This window comes from Herpailurus yagouaroundi, unplaced genomic scaffold (assembly GCF_014898765.1).
Source record: "Herpailurus yagouaroundi ecotype Mexico unplaced genomic scaffold, PumYag 139, whole genome shotgun sequence".
Classification (NCBI taxonomy): domain Eukaryota; kingdom Metazoa; phylum Chordata; class Mammalia; order Carnivora; family Felidae; genus Herpailurus; species Herpailurus yagouaroundi.
Genome location: NW_024412394.1, coordinates 11,942,230 through 11,958,955, shown reverse-complemented (window position 1 = coordinate 11,958,955; position 16,726 = coordinate 11,942,230).

Below are 16,726 nucleotides of genomic sequence, written 5' to 3'. Positions count from 1 at the left end.
CCGAGGCTCTTCCTGGACTTATGATAGGAGGGTCACCAAAGACCTGGGGACCCTAAGAGAGAAACAGCCTGAATGAACATCGTCTCCCTAAACTGGCCTTATGGCTTCCAAGACCAAAGGCTGCTCTCAGGATTCGGCCACACTGAATATTTGCAAGTCACCCTGTCGAAGGAGAAAGAGCACCAAAATGGGAGTCAGGAGAAGGGGGTTTCAGCCCCGGGGTTACCTTTTTCCAGCGGTGTGCCTTCAGCAAGGGGCTCCCTGTCTCTGGCCCTCCATCCCCCACTAGGGAACAGTCCAGTCTCCTCATGCCCTAAAGTTCCACGCTGCCCACTCTCCCCTCATCAGCATCATCTCGTCCATCAGCCTTGGGTATGTGGCTTATCTTTCTTGGGTGTGTGCATTTAGAGACTGTTTCATCCCAACCCAGGGAGCAGCAGAGAGCGCAGATGAGATCGCCTTGGCCGACATCAAAATGTGTTTCCACATAGAGAAAAATTTCTGAAGAGATTCAAAAGCAGCTGAAGGCCTTTGGGTTGGTGTTTTCCACACAAGGGTCCAGTAGAGGGGGGTATTGCATAGAGGCGGTTTCCTAACGGGCTTTGCCTAAAGCTTGTCATTGTGCGTGCGCAAAGTCAGAGGGCAGGAAATGTGTCTTTCTTTCATCCTTGCAGGACCCCAAATGTCCTCTCCTTACACAGGGACCTGATGAGTCACAGTTAGAAACCTTGCACAGGCCCAGGAAAGCCCCCTGAGCTCTTTCCCTGCCTTGAGCCCTGATGAATTTTCCCTTCCCATTTCCAAATTATAAAATTGAAACTATTTTCTCAGGTGCCTTATTCAGCAGCTGTCCAAAGTTGGAACCTGGCAGGATCAACAATTTTTTTTTTTTTTAACAGCTCAAAACGTACTCATGTCCCAGGTGAGTTTCCCCCTTCTGTGCCTCCCTGTCCTTCCTCAGAGTAGACTTTCCTCGTCCAGCACGGTTGCCGGAGACCCTGGCAGTGTGCCTCTTTTGATAAAGAATGCTTCTACGGGAATCAAAATGCATTCCCCATTCACTCTTTCCTAACCGCCTCGTTCTCCTTCCCACTTTGACAGCTGGACTCCAACCCTCCTCCCCAGCTGGAGGTTGATTGACAGCCACGGTCCACAATCTCTCACCACCTTCTGGGAATGAGGCTCCCCCAGCCTCAGCATGACATCTGAGAGCCAAGGGTTCACTGGGATTTCCAACTCCTGGGGTTCCTCTGTTCGGTTCTTCAGAGGTAGAGAGGAGAGTAAAAGAGGTCAAGAAGGCCCCGTGGCTATGAGCGCCCAAGGAGGGGTGGATGGGGGCACCCATCCTTTGCAACTTCACTGTGAGATCTCCACAGAAGGGCTCTTTTCTTTGTACATGTCTCATTTCCGGTTCAAGGGTCAAGGCAGTGTCTGGATCCAGCCTCATTAGCATCATCCGGCCCTGGTCTTTCAGTGCCCGGAAGAGTGGAGGGGTGGGGGCGCGCTGAGGAGAGTGACCTTCCATCGTGACACTTTCTGTTTAAACCAGAGGCACCTGTCCTGGTAAGTGAAGCCACCTACAGTCAGCTCAGCTGCTGTCTTAAAGCAAAGAGAACATGGGGAGGGAGATTTCATTCCCTGAGTTTGGTGTCCAAGCTGAAGAGACAAAGGAGGGGGAAACAGGGAAGTCATCGAGCCGCATAAGGTGTATTTGGTAGGCTCCCTTGGTGAGAATTCTCAAAATATTTTCTGAAGCTCTGAACTGTTTGGAGAACGCAGCCACAGTATATACAGAAATAAACGCTCCGTGTCCACTAGGAGGGCCTGTGTGTGTAAAGGGAAGGAATGTGCAGGCTTTGGGGCCAGATGTTGGTTCAAATTCCAGAGCCACCACCTTCTGCTTGGATAACTCTGGACAAGTCACCTAGACCTGCTGAGCCTTCCTTATTTTCTCATCTGTAAAATACGATGGGACCTACTTTCACAGACTTATTACTGCAAGAAATCAATGAGATCATCCGTGGAGAAACACCACGCCTGGCAAATGGTTGACACTCACTAGATGTTAGCTACTATTCGTTACTTTGCTAATAAAATATATGTAGCATTCTTCCGAGTGTAGAGATAGAGATGCATGAGGAAATCCTCTTTTTCTAGAAGCTATGGGAATTTCTCTAGAATTAACATTCTGATGCCTGCGTGACTTGTTTGACTCCGATTTTGAGAGCTACTCCCTCAAATTTGCTTCCCACCCTACCCAACATCCTTTGTGTCCTACACACGACTCTAACGTCCCTTAGAGCTGTACAAGTGACGCCCCATGGTTCAGATGGCTGGGAGAGTATTCGTCAACACAAAAACAAGTATTTCTCAGATCTAAGGACAATAAAACCCTGTGAAAATGCTCTCCTCCCCCCACCCCCGCCCACCCCATACTGGAAATCAGTTGCAGAGATTGGATCTGTCCTCAGTTTAGGCCTATCGTGAGCCCGTATCTATGTTCTGGGATACTCCAGACCCCGCTTATAGCATCGTGGTGGAGCCCAGGGAATATGTGGGGCACCGTGCCAGCAGCCCCATGGTGGGCAGGGCCCTGCCCTCAAGGTGTTCCGGAGCCTGTGCTTCGGTTCCTGTCCCTGCCCTCAGCCATGCTCTGGGTGCAATTCAGCGGCAGCACGACTCCCGTGGGCTCTAACCCCACCCTGCTGCCCCTGCAAGTGAGAGGAAGACTAGCATGGAAGAAGAACCTTGAGTCCACACAAGTCAAAAAGTAAAAATAAAAAAGGAAGGAAGAAAGAGCACTGTCACCAAGTTTGAAGACCTGGAGATTGGTTAGAAATGAGCTATGACACGTCCCAAATGCCCAGTAACATGGTGCCACCCATAACCGAAAAGCGCGCTGGGTTATTCTGTCATTGTGCCAAACTTTCATTCTTTTTTTAAGTTTATTTATTTATTTTGAGAGAGAGAGAGAGAGAGAGAGAGCGTGCACGTGCGCGCACGAGCAGGGTAGGGGCAGAGAGAGAATCCCAAGCAGGCTCCACAGTGTCAGCGCAGAGCCTGAGACAGGACTCAATCTCACCACCATGAGATCATGACCCGAGCCGAAATCCAGAGTTGGACGCTTAACCGATGGAGCCACACAGGCACCACCAACCCCCACCCCCCCCCCCTGCCACCAAACTTTTATTGCCAGATCCTGGAAAGGTGAGAACGAACTAGACACAGACCCAACCTTCAAAGACCTCACAAGGGTGCAGGGGAGACCAACAATGTAGGACGCTAAGTGCCGTGCAGGACAAACATGGGGCACGGTGGAGAGAAGCCCCAGACTAGAGTGTTGAGCAATTGTGTCTAGAACCAGGAGGCCCAGGCCCTAAGATAAGAGAGTCAGTGTGGCGTGAGCCATGGGAGGGCTCCTGGGGACGTGGAGGAGGGGACAGGCTCAGGGAGGAGCATCTGAAGCCACCAAAGGTCAGAGGGCTCAGGTGCACAGGCCCGGAGGTGGGAGCTTAGGAGGGGGTGGAGGAGCCTAATTCCAAAGCCTGCCTTATTCCCCCACACCCACGATTCTCTGCGTTGCACCCAGCTTCACAATGCACAGAATCGTAGCTCAATCAGCACTGAATTCAAAAGAACATTTAGAAAGGGTATCGGGTATCCTTTGGCGTTTATCTCCCCGACCCTCCAACACTGAAATGAAGACCACGTGTTGGGCTCTAAAGGTCCAAGTTCTAATAGCATCTGACCTCTCGCCTAGAACATCAGGACACGTGTCTTCCCGTGGCCCTTGTCATGGTGTGAGCCAACGGCCTCTTGCTTGGCATGTGTCATGAAAAGAGCCTACTATTATTAGCTTACTAATAACAACTTTAAAAAAAAAAAAAAAAAAGACCCCATAGAATAATAGAAGGAATAAAATGCCCCAGACAGTGCACTTAACCGTGCTCCCTAAGTCAGCAACTATGAAGGTAAGTGCTCGTTGTGAGCTGGTAGGTCTAGTCTACGTGCAGACCCAGAGCCAGCTCAGCCCCACACTTAGGTAAGATTTCAGAGGCACCAGGAAACCTGCCCTCGGTGGCAAAATTCCAGTAAGTTACTTACATTTTGAGTGAAGGTAGTGGGAGTTTGGGGTTTTGCTTACTTGTTTGTCTTGCTTTTGGGTAAGCAGTGGAAAACTCCCTTCCAGCAAAATTTCGCGGAGTGCCCTATGCATACCCTAATAGCAAGTTCTGAAATAGTGTTTACTGTGTGCCAGACGGTTTAACTCCTTTGGTCCGACAACCCTATGAAATAGATACAGTGTACTGTTATTTCTAATATTTTACAGATGGCCAAACTGAGGCGCAGAGACGTTTAATGACCTGCCCAACATCACACAGCTGGTAGGTGGTGAAGCCGGGGTTCCAATTATATTCCAGAGCCCCGCCCTCTTCCTGACCCCACGGCGTGGCCCCGATGTGGAAAGCCTATCAAAGCAGCATGGCCCTTGCTGGAGCCTGGGAAGAGGGCAAGGTTTTCCAGGCTCCACAGAGCGACCCTCTGGCACATCCATGGAAGCTTCAGACTCCATAAAACGCAGTTCTAAAGCCCCCTGGATTGAGACATTATCTGCCAAGAGTCATTTTAAGAATACACTTCCTGGGGCACCTGGGTGGCTCAGTCGGTTAAGCGTCCGACTTCAGCTCAGGTCACGATCTCGCGGTCTGTGAGTTCGAGCCCCGCGTCAGGCTCTGGGCTGACGGCTCAGAGCCTGGAGCCTGCTTCCGATTCTGTGTCTCCCTCTCTCTCTGCCCCTCCCCCGTTCATGCTCTGTCTCTCTCTGTCTCAAAAATAAATAAAACGTTAAAAACATTTTTTTAAAAAAATTAAAAAAAAAAGAATACACCTCCTTTCAGGAAGGAATAACAAATTAGTACATTAGTAGGAATCGCTTTTCAAAAACCAGGTTCTTTACGAGAACGGTACACAGGGCAGGTCAGCAGGGACAGGGGAGAGCCCAGACAAGGGACGCTGGCGAGGCAGACCTGGGTGGAGGGAAGGCTGGAGTCTGAGGAGTATGAAGGGAGGATGATGGGAGAGATGGTACCGTCAGGACAACAAGCCCCCTGCCCAGCAGGTGAGCTGGAGAGAAGGCCACAAGCAGGGTGCTTGTGCGGCCCATTTGCAAGGGCCTCTGGGTAGACAGCCTGCCGAGGAGCTAAACAGTGGGTAACTCCCGGGCAGAGGCATCGCGTGACCCGAGCTGTCGGAGGTGTGGGTGAGAAGAATAGTCTGACGTGAGAGTGTCAGGGCTCCCCAGGAGGCGACGCTCAGGGTTTTCAGTTTCTATCTTGATGAAAATGTTGCAATTTTCACAACTGCGGCGTGAATAGAACCGTGACTCGCGACTCGCATTTCACAGTCGGCCTGGAGAGCTTACTGTATTATCACGACTCTGACAACTGCACGCTTTTCAGGGGTGATGGGATAGAATGTTTGGCACCAGGGGCATGTTATAAGGGGGATGGTGGGACCCACACAGCCCCCACCTCGTGTCCTAAGTTCAGTACCAGAAGCCAGTGATGTATGTAGGTTATGGGTCTCGGTGGACTGAGAGGTACACGACACATTTTGACATCTCCACGTGTGTGTTTTCTGCCTGTTTTCTCCCCATCTCTGAGGAATAAAGTCATCCTCTGTAACTTCGTGAGATGAATTACTGGTGGTTCATCGTGTTTTGTTTTGTTTTGTTCTGCTTTTTAAAGGTTTTGACATTTGAATGTTTAAACAGTAGGGGTTTGAGCAGCAACCTCCAAGATAACGTAATTTAAGAGCTGATGATACACGCAATTAAGTCTTGACACTTTAAAGGAACGATTAAAACACTTAGTGAAACTGAAAACCAGAGTTTTGCCCTTTGGTTTCTGAGGAATCAAGTCAGAAAATCTTAGTCTCTTGTGGAAAGAAAGAGACGTGGGGGCCAAGTCTCGTCACTGATGGATGGGCCCCTCGCATCGTGTCCGCAACAGAAGACATAAGTATCACTCGCCAAATGAGTGCATGAAGGACAGTCACGTATATGTGAACAGTCCATACAAGTTGAAATATAGGATCCGGTCGTCCCATACTTAGGGACCATTTTCCTAATTAAGATTTTGATGATACTTCATTAATCTTAGAAATGGCTTTAAGCAAAAAGAGCAGCCACTTGAATCTTTCAATGGTTGTACCTCCCATTTGCTCAAGCACCCTTCACTCCGGTCCACATTTTCAGTTCTCAGAACTCCGGTGGGTTGTGAAGGCCCGAGGTAAAGGTCACGGTCTCCCCTATCTCATGCCATCACGTTTTTCACTCTCTCTCTCGGGTGCTTTTGTGGAATAGAAACCTAATTTCAAGAGACTAGTTCTCCTTAGAAGATGATTCATTTGGAGAGTCTGAAACTAGTGACTGTTGAGTTGTCTACCTGTACAGGCGTTGAGACAGACCCTTAATCACTGTTATTTCATTTAATCCTCCCAAGTGCAATTGTGCCCATTTTAGGAGATGAGGAATTGTGGCCAGGGAGCCTCGTCCAAGCCACAAAGACAAGAGGGAGCAGAACTGGGATCCCGAGTCAGGCTGAGCCCAATGACTGTGATCTTTATATGGAGAGCTAACAGCGGAGTTCACATGGGGACGGCCAGGAACAGACACCTTGACGGGGCGAAAAAGCCAAACCAGGAAGGCTTTCAGACTGCTGGGTGGGGTGATATTTGGAGGCACCCTCCTGCTGCACTTCAATTTCAACTGCGTTTGACCAGGCAGATGCTGCAGGGGCCTCCAGTGGGTCACAAGCCCACTCTGGTCCCCCTCCAAGCCACTCTCCACCCTCAACCAGAGTGATTGAAGGCAAGTCTGATGAAGTCACTCCCTTGTCAGAAACCCCGTAGCACTGTCCATCGCATTCAGAATAAAGGCCTCGATCCCCACACTCCAGAAGGACCCACCTGACCCACCCTGCCTACCTCCTCCAGCTCATCTCACCCTCTGCCCAGGCTCTCTGCTCTCCAGGCATGGGGCATTCACTTCCTACTTCCTGCCACAGGGCCTTTGCATGCGTTGTCCCCTTTCCCTGAACACCTGAGCCCACTTTGCTCTCCACCAAACACCTTCTTCCTCTTTTTCCTGCGGCAGCGTCAATGTCCTTTCCTCAGAGAAGCCCCTCGCGATGACAGGTTAGGCCCTCCGCGGTGCTTTCCAGTACCCTTTACGTTCCCCTTTCATGTCACTCATCACCGTCAGAATGGGATCATTGTTGGCGTAACCGTGTGTCGAGTGTCATCCCACACCCCCACCCTGCGGAGGAGGAGATTTGGATTAAGTGACACCCGTGAGACAGGAACCCACCTGTCTTGCTCATTACTGTACCCCCCAGCATCTGCTGTAGAGCCACACAGACAGGAGATGCTCAATATACACCTGTTCTGCCCAGGAGGCAACTAATCATGGAATCAGAAACTTGCGGTTCTAGTTTCGGGCCCAAGGCCCCGGAGTCCCCAGTCACGCTTACTATCTGATTTCCCCAAGTCTTATCAGAACCCACGCGTGAGGAGCCGGTGGAGAAACGTGTAGCGCACATGTTACAGGAACCCTTCTACCACTCGCCCTCTCGCCACCACATCCTAAGAAGCCGAATCGCCGCTACAGCTAACATTTATTAAGTGCTATGTTCTCACCAGTGCGTTAAGAGATTTTCCTACAACCTAAGTCCACACAGCGTGATCCTGCTTAACTGAAGTCGGCTCCTGTCCTTGCTCTGTTCGCCTCCAGAGGCCCCATCTCACTTGCAGGAAGAACCTAAAGCTTAGGCAGGGCCTGTGAGGCCCAGCAGACTGGCTCCTCTCTGTGTCCCCGACTCAGAGCCTCCCTGCAGCTCCTAGGACCCACCTGACCTGCAGCCTTCCTGGCCTAGGCACCTGTTATTCCTTCCACGGGGTCCCCTCTTCCCCAGACAGCCACACCTCTTGCCCTGGAATCTGCTTCAAAGGCCGCCTTGGCCTACGGCTGTCCTGCACTCCCCCGGCCCCCTCTCCCGCTACATTCTCCACTACCACTTTACAACACCTAGCATACTCCCACTCTTACTGATCTATTTTTTTTCCTGCCTCACCCGATTGGAATGGAAGCACCGGGAGGGCGGGACTTTTGCCTCTGCTGTTCCTTGCTGTTCACTGCCTGGCACGAAAGGGGGGGCGGGGGGGGGGTGGAACTCAGCAGACAGTGGTTCCAAATGTTCTCATTTCATCCTTACGTGAATCCCGGGCGTGGGGGTGCACACACCATCCAAACGCCTTCCTCGCCACCCGTTTCTGTCAGGACCACCCCTGCACCCCTGTGGTCGTGGGGGAGGGGGGCAGTAGAGAAGAGAACCAGGAAACGCAGGCTTCCCGACATTCTGCACTCACACCACGCCCCCAAAGCCTGCTCTGAAGCAGGTGTCCCCTTTCAATTTCACGCTTCCTCGGTTGAACCCAAGGCGGGTTTCTTAACGTATCAGTACTTTATTTTCAGCCGTTCATGTGTCCATGAATGTTGTAGCCGGTGCTGCCTTGCGCTCAAGACGGAGGCCCCAGGTGAGCCAGGAAGGCCCAGCCGGTCAGAGCTCAGTGAGATAAGCCCCCCTCCCACCCCCCCACCCCCCACCCTTTCCTCGTTAAAAAGCCCCCCCCCCCCCCCAAGTGGCCACGTTACCTTCTTTCTGTTGCACCATTCTCCTGCCCATTTATTTTTCTAGTCTCAAATATAGATTCTGTTACCTTTCAAAATATGGGGCATTTAAGAAAACAGTGTTTTAAAATAGTGCTCATGGCTAGAACTGAGAGAGATTCTTTCATACTTCTTTCATACCTCGCGGTCACAGCCTCCAAGGGCGGAAGGGATGCAGGTCGGTCCCAAGTAGGAAAACAGCACTTTTTTTTTTTTAATTTTTTTTTTCAACGTTTATTTATTTTTGGGACAGAGAGAGACAGAGCATGAACGGGGGAGGGGCAGAGAGAGAGGGAGACACAGAATCAGAAACAGGCTCCAGGCTCCGAGCCGTCAGCCCAGAGCCCGACGCGGGGCTCGAACTCACGGACCGCGAGATCATGACCTGGCTGAAGTCGGACGCTTAACCGACTGCGCCACCCAGGCGCCCCTGGAAAACAGCACTTTTCAAAACCTTTTAAAACCAGGCAAGGGGTGTGTTCCCGCATACGAGACAGGTTCCGGGCCCGGGAATAGCAGCGAACTTGGCCGTTTTTCGTTCCAGATGCCATTTCCCTGAATTCTTTACCCATCCCAAGACTGCCCAGAGTGGTCGTTCCCTGCTCCGAGCGTTTCGCTTGTGTTTATGGCCTTGCCGTCATCTCACAATAAGTACCCAGAACATGGGATCCCCACCTCTGGCCCTGAATCTGCCCTTCCGTCCCTTCCACTAGCCTCGTGGCTGTGTCAATGCCAAAGCTGCCCCTTGTATGTGCAGGACCACCAATTTCTTCCACTCCATCAAGGCACTCTGCTTTCAACCCCCCCCCGCCGCTCTGCCCCCCAAACACACACACCTTTCCTTAAATTCCTCTTTACCCATCACTGAAGGCTTCTACCCCGGTACCTCAAGGAGGCGCCTCCCTCCGGCCTCCCTGCCCAAGAGTCTGAAAAGGAAGGAGTAATCATAGCAGAACCGAAATCAATGTCAGGTCCAGCTAATGTGAGGAGAGCACGCTTTCACCAGGCGTTCCAGATCTCGCCCCCCGAGGGGCAGATGAGGATCACCAAAGCAAGGGGCAGAGGCAAACACCCGGCGATGTCACTGATTTGTGGAATCTAAAACACAAAGCAACCAGACAGATATATAAATAATAACAAAACAAAACAGAAAAATAATATAAAACCAGGGAGGGGGACAAAACATAAGAGACTCTTTTTTTTTAAATTTTTTTTTTTAATGTTTGTTTTTATTTTTGACAGAGACAGAGACAGAGCATGAACAGGGGAGGGTCAGAGAAAGAGGGAGACACAGAATCGGAAGCAGGCTCCAGGTTCTGAGCTGTCAGCACAGAGCCCGACGCGGGGCTCGAACTCACAGACCGTGAGCTCATGACCTGAGCCGAAGTCGGGCACTCAACTGACTGAGCCACCCAGGCGCTCCCGTAAGAGACTCTTAAATACAGAGAACGAACAGGGTTGCTGGATTAAGGAGGACACTTGTTGGGATGAGCACTGGGTGTTATACATAAGGGATGAATCACTGGAATCTACTCCTGAAAGCATTGTTGCACTAGATGCTAACTAACTTGGATGTAAATTAAAAAAATAAATGAATAAATAAAATAAAAAATGAAAAAACAAAAACTAAAGCAAACAAACACGCGAAACAAAACTCAGAGAGAGAACAGTGTGGTAGCAGCCAGGAAAGGCGGGGGCGGGGCGGGCAAGGCGGTTGGTGAAATGGGAGACGGGGGTCAAGACGCACTGCCAGGAATAAAATGAGTAAGTCCCAAGAACATAATGCATACAATGGGGACATTTGTCGATAAAATGGTATTGCATATTTGAACATTGCGAAGAAGTACATCTTAAAAGTTCCCATCAGGAGAAAAAGAAACTTTCGTAACTTTGTAGGGGGACAGACGATAACTAGATTTACTGTGGTGGCCATCTTGTAGCGCATACGAGTATCGAATTCTTCTGACGGGTGCCTCAAACTAATGTTATATGTCAATTCTACTTCAATTTAAAAAAACCTGGGGGAAAAAAGGCAAAGAGCAAGGACCTCTTATCCTCTGTGCTCACAGGTGAGACTGTCAGAGTGAGCACCTGCTTCTAAATAGACAAGGTTTCGGGCACCTCGGTAGCTCAGTCAGTTAAGCCTCTGACTTTGGCTCAGGTCATGATCTTACAGTTCGTGAGTTCAAGCCCTGCACTGGGGCTCTGTGCTGACAGCTTAGAGCCTGGAGCCTGCTTCAGATTCTGTATCTCCCTCTCTCTCTCTGCCCCTTCCCTCCTCATGCTCTGTCTCTCTCTCTCTCTCTCTCAAAAATGAATAAACTTAAAAACATAAAACAAAATAGACAAGGTTTGGACTTGACTGCACACTCTGATTAGAAGAATTATCAGAGCTCTGTGTACCCTTAATTCATTGATGCATTTCTTCATTTCTGCAGCAAACAGTGATTGAGAGGTTTACTTCTTTGACTGCTAAAGATTTTACAATCTAACCTGCAAGAATACCCTATTACATTGCAAATAGTCTTACAAGGTATTGCATCTTATTGAATGGAGTTCAATTTGATAAAATTTAGCTCATTCATTTGAATCCCCATGGTAGTTTCCGGTATGGCAAAGAGCACTACCCTAGGGCTAAGGAGAACCACAGAGGAATCCTGTCAATTCTACTTACTGCTGATTAACCATAGGAAAGTCACATGACTTCTCCAAGCCTCAGTCTTCCTTATCCATAAAATGAGGGATACTTACTGTCCTACCTACACCATACGAGTTGCTATATCTTATTAATTTCAGTGTCCTTGGCAATCAACCCAATGCCTGACACATACTAGCCTTTCCCAAAACATGGATGGAACTGAAAAGATTGTAGTTAGGTTGAGTCAGTGATAACCAGGGACCTTTTTGTCGAATCAAGCATTACAGATATGAAAGCCTTGTCTCTACTTAACAGAGTTCTGTGCACATTTCAAGACCTAAGTCAAATACAGTTTTATCCATGATGTGGTCCATTTCCCCAACCCCAAGACAGAAAAGAGCCAAGAAGGACAGATTCCCACTCTGAGTGCCTGAAATATCCTCATGCAGCTAAATCATGCTGGACAGACACCATCCCACCCTTTCTCAAACCCCAGAGCACTTTGCACCTCTCAGGTCACTGCCCAAACTGTCTCTGCAGTTCCTTGAAGATGTGCGTATCTGCCTCCCACGCCAGAATATAAACTCTTTGAAGGCAAGTCCAGGTCTTACTCAACTTTGTACCATCTGTCCAGCCCACACCCAACACTTAGCCCAATGGCTTGTGTCTGATCAGTGTAATAAATATTTGTTTGTCAGGTTAACAAAAACATCACGGTCTTTGGTTTCAAACACGACCCAATAAAACATGGTCCAAAATACTATTGAACCTTTAAACTGGTTTACTCGTTTATTTTTACCACCTGTGTCTTGAACTTACCCCTTATCCTTGAGAATTTTGCAGCATGCCCAGTTCTCTTATCTAACAGAATCGCTGCTCATTTGACTGTGTGTTCCTACCATTTGTTGAACATGGTGGCAAAATGGCTAGCTGTTGGTCAGAACCTTGTGGCACCTGTTCCAGAGCGTGGAGTTATTTGCTGGGAGGCAGGTGCTAAGCTAGGACTACATTTCCCAGCTCTCCTTGCACCCAGGTGACGCCACATAACTAGCTCTCATCAAAGCAATGTGAATAAAATGGATGACTGTCACCTCTAAGGCCAGGGCTTTTAAGAAACTGATAGGGCTTCTCCGCTCTCGTGTCCCCCTTTGCCGTCTGGAAGCAGAGGACTTTGAGGTTCTATGGGGTGGCAGAGCCACAAGATGGAAGCCTGGATCCCTGAGTCGCCACATGGGGGAAAGCCTCCTGCTTTTTCTATTTAGTCTATTACAGGGGCAAGAATACATTTTAACTGTATTAAACCATTGGAATTTGGCATTTAGCTGTTGCAACAGCTAGTGTTACCTTAACTAATATGAGTACCTACTATATGCCAGGTGCTTCCCACAAATTATTTCCCTGAACACTTGTAATATAGCCCTGCATGGTAGGTGTTATTGCTATCATTCTTTTTATTTTCCAAATGAGTAAACTAAGACACAGATGGGTTAAGTTACTTAGACAGGATGTCACAGCTAATAAGTGTTGGAGTTGGAATTTGAGATTTGTCTGGCTCCAAAGGCTATGTTTCCCCACCCCACGCGCCCCCCCCCCTCCTTCCCCACTACATCATCCTGTCTCCCATCCGTCAATGATCTTGGACTGTCTTTGAAATCATTTTTAAATTAGAGGTTTCTGCCCTGTTTCTGACCTACACTTTTTAAAAGCACTTTCGATATATGTCTCCCTTTCCTTCACAGAACTCCTTCCATCACCTGGAAGAATTATGTATTCCAAGCCCTAGAGTGTTCTACAAAGGCCTTAATTTCTTCCTCACCTGTTTTGACACAAATTTTTTTTATTACTAGAATTGAATTCTTTCTCTAAGGAAATATTTCAGCCTATTACTGCTTGGCTTCTGATTTTTCACCAGTTATAAAGGGTAAAAAGAGAATTCATTATGGGTTTTAGGTGGGGGGCAGGAAAAAGAGTGGGGAAAAGAGGTTGTATGAATTCATGAAATCCCACCTGCTTCTTGCTTGCTTGAGAAAGTCTCTCGAAACCTTTGTACTAATTCTCAGGCACTTTGTTGATAAAATTTATGCCACCCACAGTTACATCTGTGTTAGCTCTGTTTCTTATTTACTTTTTGACTGAGGTGTAGAAAAGTCCAAATGACTTATCCAGAGTCATATCGTGTTAAGGGGCAGAACTAGAAAGCAAATTATATCAGCATGAAAAGGAATAGAAAGAAAGGTCAGCATAAACTCATTGGTAAAAAGGAGCTTATAAAATGACAGGGGATTTTTTTCCTTTTCTCTTTACATATAAAATGACCCTTATCCAACTCAGGAAGAAAACAAAATGTAGGCAACCCAGGTTGTTCTTTCAAATCAACTCCTTTATCTTCAAAACTAGCTCCTTTATCTACTTGGGCAGCAACCTTTCTAAAATGTATATACTTGTGCCCTTCTTAAAGTATATTCATTGTTCTTGATGACTCAAGACAAACATCAATTATGGAACCGGATTTTTAACCGATGATGCCTCCCGAGAATACCAAAGAAAACAAGGCTGTTGATCTCTGTACTAAATGTCCTCAAAGTAGTGTGTATTACTGGTCCAGTACATTCCGTGAGGGCTGAGTCTTTGGTCTCTGTTGTTCAATAATGTAGTTCAAGCACCTAGACCAATACCTGGCACACAGTAGTTGCTCAGTAAACATTTGTTTAGTGATTGAATAAACGGATGGGTATTTTGCATCGTAACCACTCCGTCTCCTCCTTTTATACCAGGTCATTTGTTGTCATTATTCCCTCTGCCCTTAATTTGCTATTTCTAACCTGTCGTGGGTTGAGAAACTTAAGAAGAAATGATACAGAGAGGCAAGAGAAATTATAAGATAACTCAATAAAACTTTTAGAACTTTCTGCAGTGATGGGAATTTCTCTGTGTACTCCTTACCGCTAGACAGCTAGTTGAACAGCGAGTTCAGCTCAGGAACTGAATTTTAAGTTGTATCTAATTGTAATTCATTTAAATTAAATTTAAATAGCCATGTGTGGCTAACGGCCACCGTACTGGACAGCACAGATTTTGAATGAGGTACTAAATTAGAGTCAATAAAGACCTGTCTCAAGGCCAGGGGACAGATGTTGTGAAAACTCGGCAGCGGAATTTTTTGTTTTAATTTCCTTCTGCCTTGTTCCGAATGAATACTGAAGCCAAAGGCTCTCTCTCCAGCAGACCTCGATGTGGCAGTGGAGTTAGAGTGATCTCTCATGGATACTCCTGGTGCCAGGTAAACCTGGAGAAATCCAGCATGGCGTGAACCCTTCCATCCCGGTCAGAGCAGGGAGAGGACAGAAAGAATGCCCTGAGAAACCCAGGACCAGCTGAACGAAGAGTCCCCTCAGACACAGAGCACATACTGGCACCAGCATGGGCAATGACAGCACGTTGATGTAGGGCTCTGTTGGAGTTGGGGTGGAGGGTTGATCCCCAGACTTGCTCACAATTTTTTTTTCCCACACAAGGCTTTCAGCAACCAGAACTGGCAAAAAAAAAAAATTCTTCTCTGTCCCTATCCCAGAGGCAAGTATCATTTTAATTCAGCTGGGAAGCTTAGGGTCTCTCGTCTGACGGGGTATGGAGCGTCCATGTCCTGCAGGGATGACTAGGTGGCTTTGTGAATAGGACGAAGGCAGCTCTCTTTGCTGGAAGAAGTCCAACCTTGGCGTCGCTGTATGAGGAATTCGCTAGAGCTAGAACAACCTCAGCAATTTGGACCTCAAATCTCTCACGCCACATTCAAGGTCTATTGTGTTCAGAAATGGCATCTGCCTGTCTCAACGTAGGGAGAGCAAGTCTCATCACTGGACACTGATATACGTATAACTCCTTCCTGGTTAGAGAAAATCATGCTTAGATGCGACCTGCAGGCATATAACACTAACCTGTATACCTTTCCTCCTTTGTAAGGGGGATAGTTTGGCCTCAACTGCCCACACCGTTATACAAGGTCCTAACTCATAACCGAATCCAGGAAACGCTTTCGTTTTGAAAATAAAGGTATACCTGTATCTACGCATATAGACAGATGTCTGTATGTGATGTAATATAAAACAATAATTGACCATTAAAGAAAATGACATATAAAGAAAATAAAAACTCCATATAAACAAAAGCATCCACAGACTCTCATCCAGACAACCTCCGGTAACATTTTGCTGTATTTCTACCTGCTGTTTCTCTGCGTACAGAGAGATTTTCCCCTCTCAACCTAGTTCTCAGTATTTTCTAATCAGTGTCTTGTTTTTTGTTATATCGTGAGCACGTCCCTTGTAATCATACAGATTTAATAAGCGTCATTTGTAACGTCTGCAGAATGTTCCGTTAAGACGAGTTACCATATTCACTTAATCATTCTCCCTCTTGAAAGACCTTTGTTTTCCAGCACAGCCCTTTTCTAAATTATGATAGCGAATAACTCTGTGTGCAAAGGCTTGCCCCCTGCCAACACGCTAGTTTGGAGGGACCCTCTTTAAGACAGTAGCATAGGGGCACCTGGGTGGCGCAGTCGGTTAAGCGTCCGACTTCAGCCAGGTCACGATCTCGCGGTCCGTGAGTTCGAGCCCCGCGTCGGGCTCTGGGCTGATGGCTCAGAGCCTGGAGCCTGTTTCCGATTCTGTGTCTCCCTCTCTCTCTGCCCCTCCCCCGTTCATGTTCTGTCTCTCTCTGTCCCAAAAATAAATAAACGTTGAAAAAAAAAATTAAAAAAAAATAAAAAAAGATAGTAGCATAGAAGAGGGATTTCTGAGTCCAGGGTCATGAAGGCAGGGAGCCCAGGTTCAGGGTGGACCAGCAGACCAAGTTCATGAACTGATAACCTTGACCTTATTGGTGTTCCGGCTCCCAAACATAAGACCTACCTGCAACAAGACAGCCTGGGCCAAAACAGATGTCCTGGGACCCACCACTGACTTGTTGAAACAGCATCCTGGGTCGAGCTTGGGCCTCTGGATTTCTAACAGTCTGTAGGTGATGGTAGGCTTCTGAACACAGGACCTCCAGGTGGGAACAAGTTTGGAAAAATGATTCTAGCCCTTCTGTTTATCTGTTGCTATTAAAACTGCAGACGACAGACAGGCCTATTTCTAGCCCTGCCACTTGGCAAGGGGGGGAAAAAAAAACACCTCATGACTGCAATCAGTTTGTTTCTTTTCGAAGTGTTAAGTTAAATTTTTTTTTTAATTATCCCACACAAAGATAGGGAAATCGAGATCCCACTGATTAAGAGCCCTGCCTTTACCTTACATGATCTTTGCAAGTCAGCTGACCCCCATGTGGATTTCTATTCTTTTTCTCAGCATTTCCCTTGC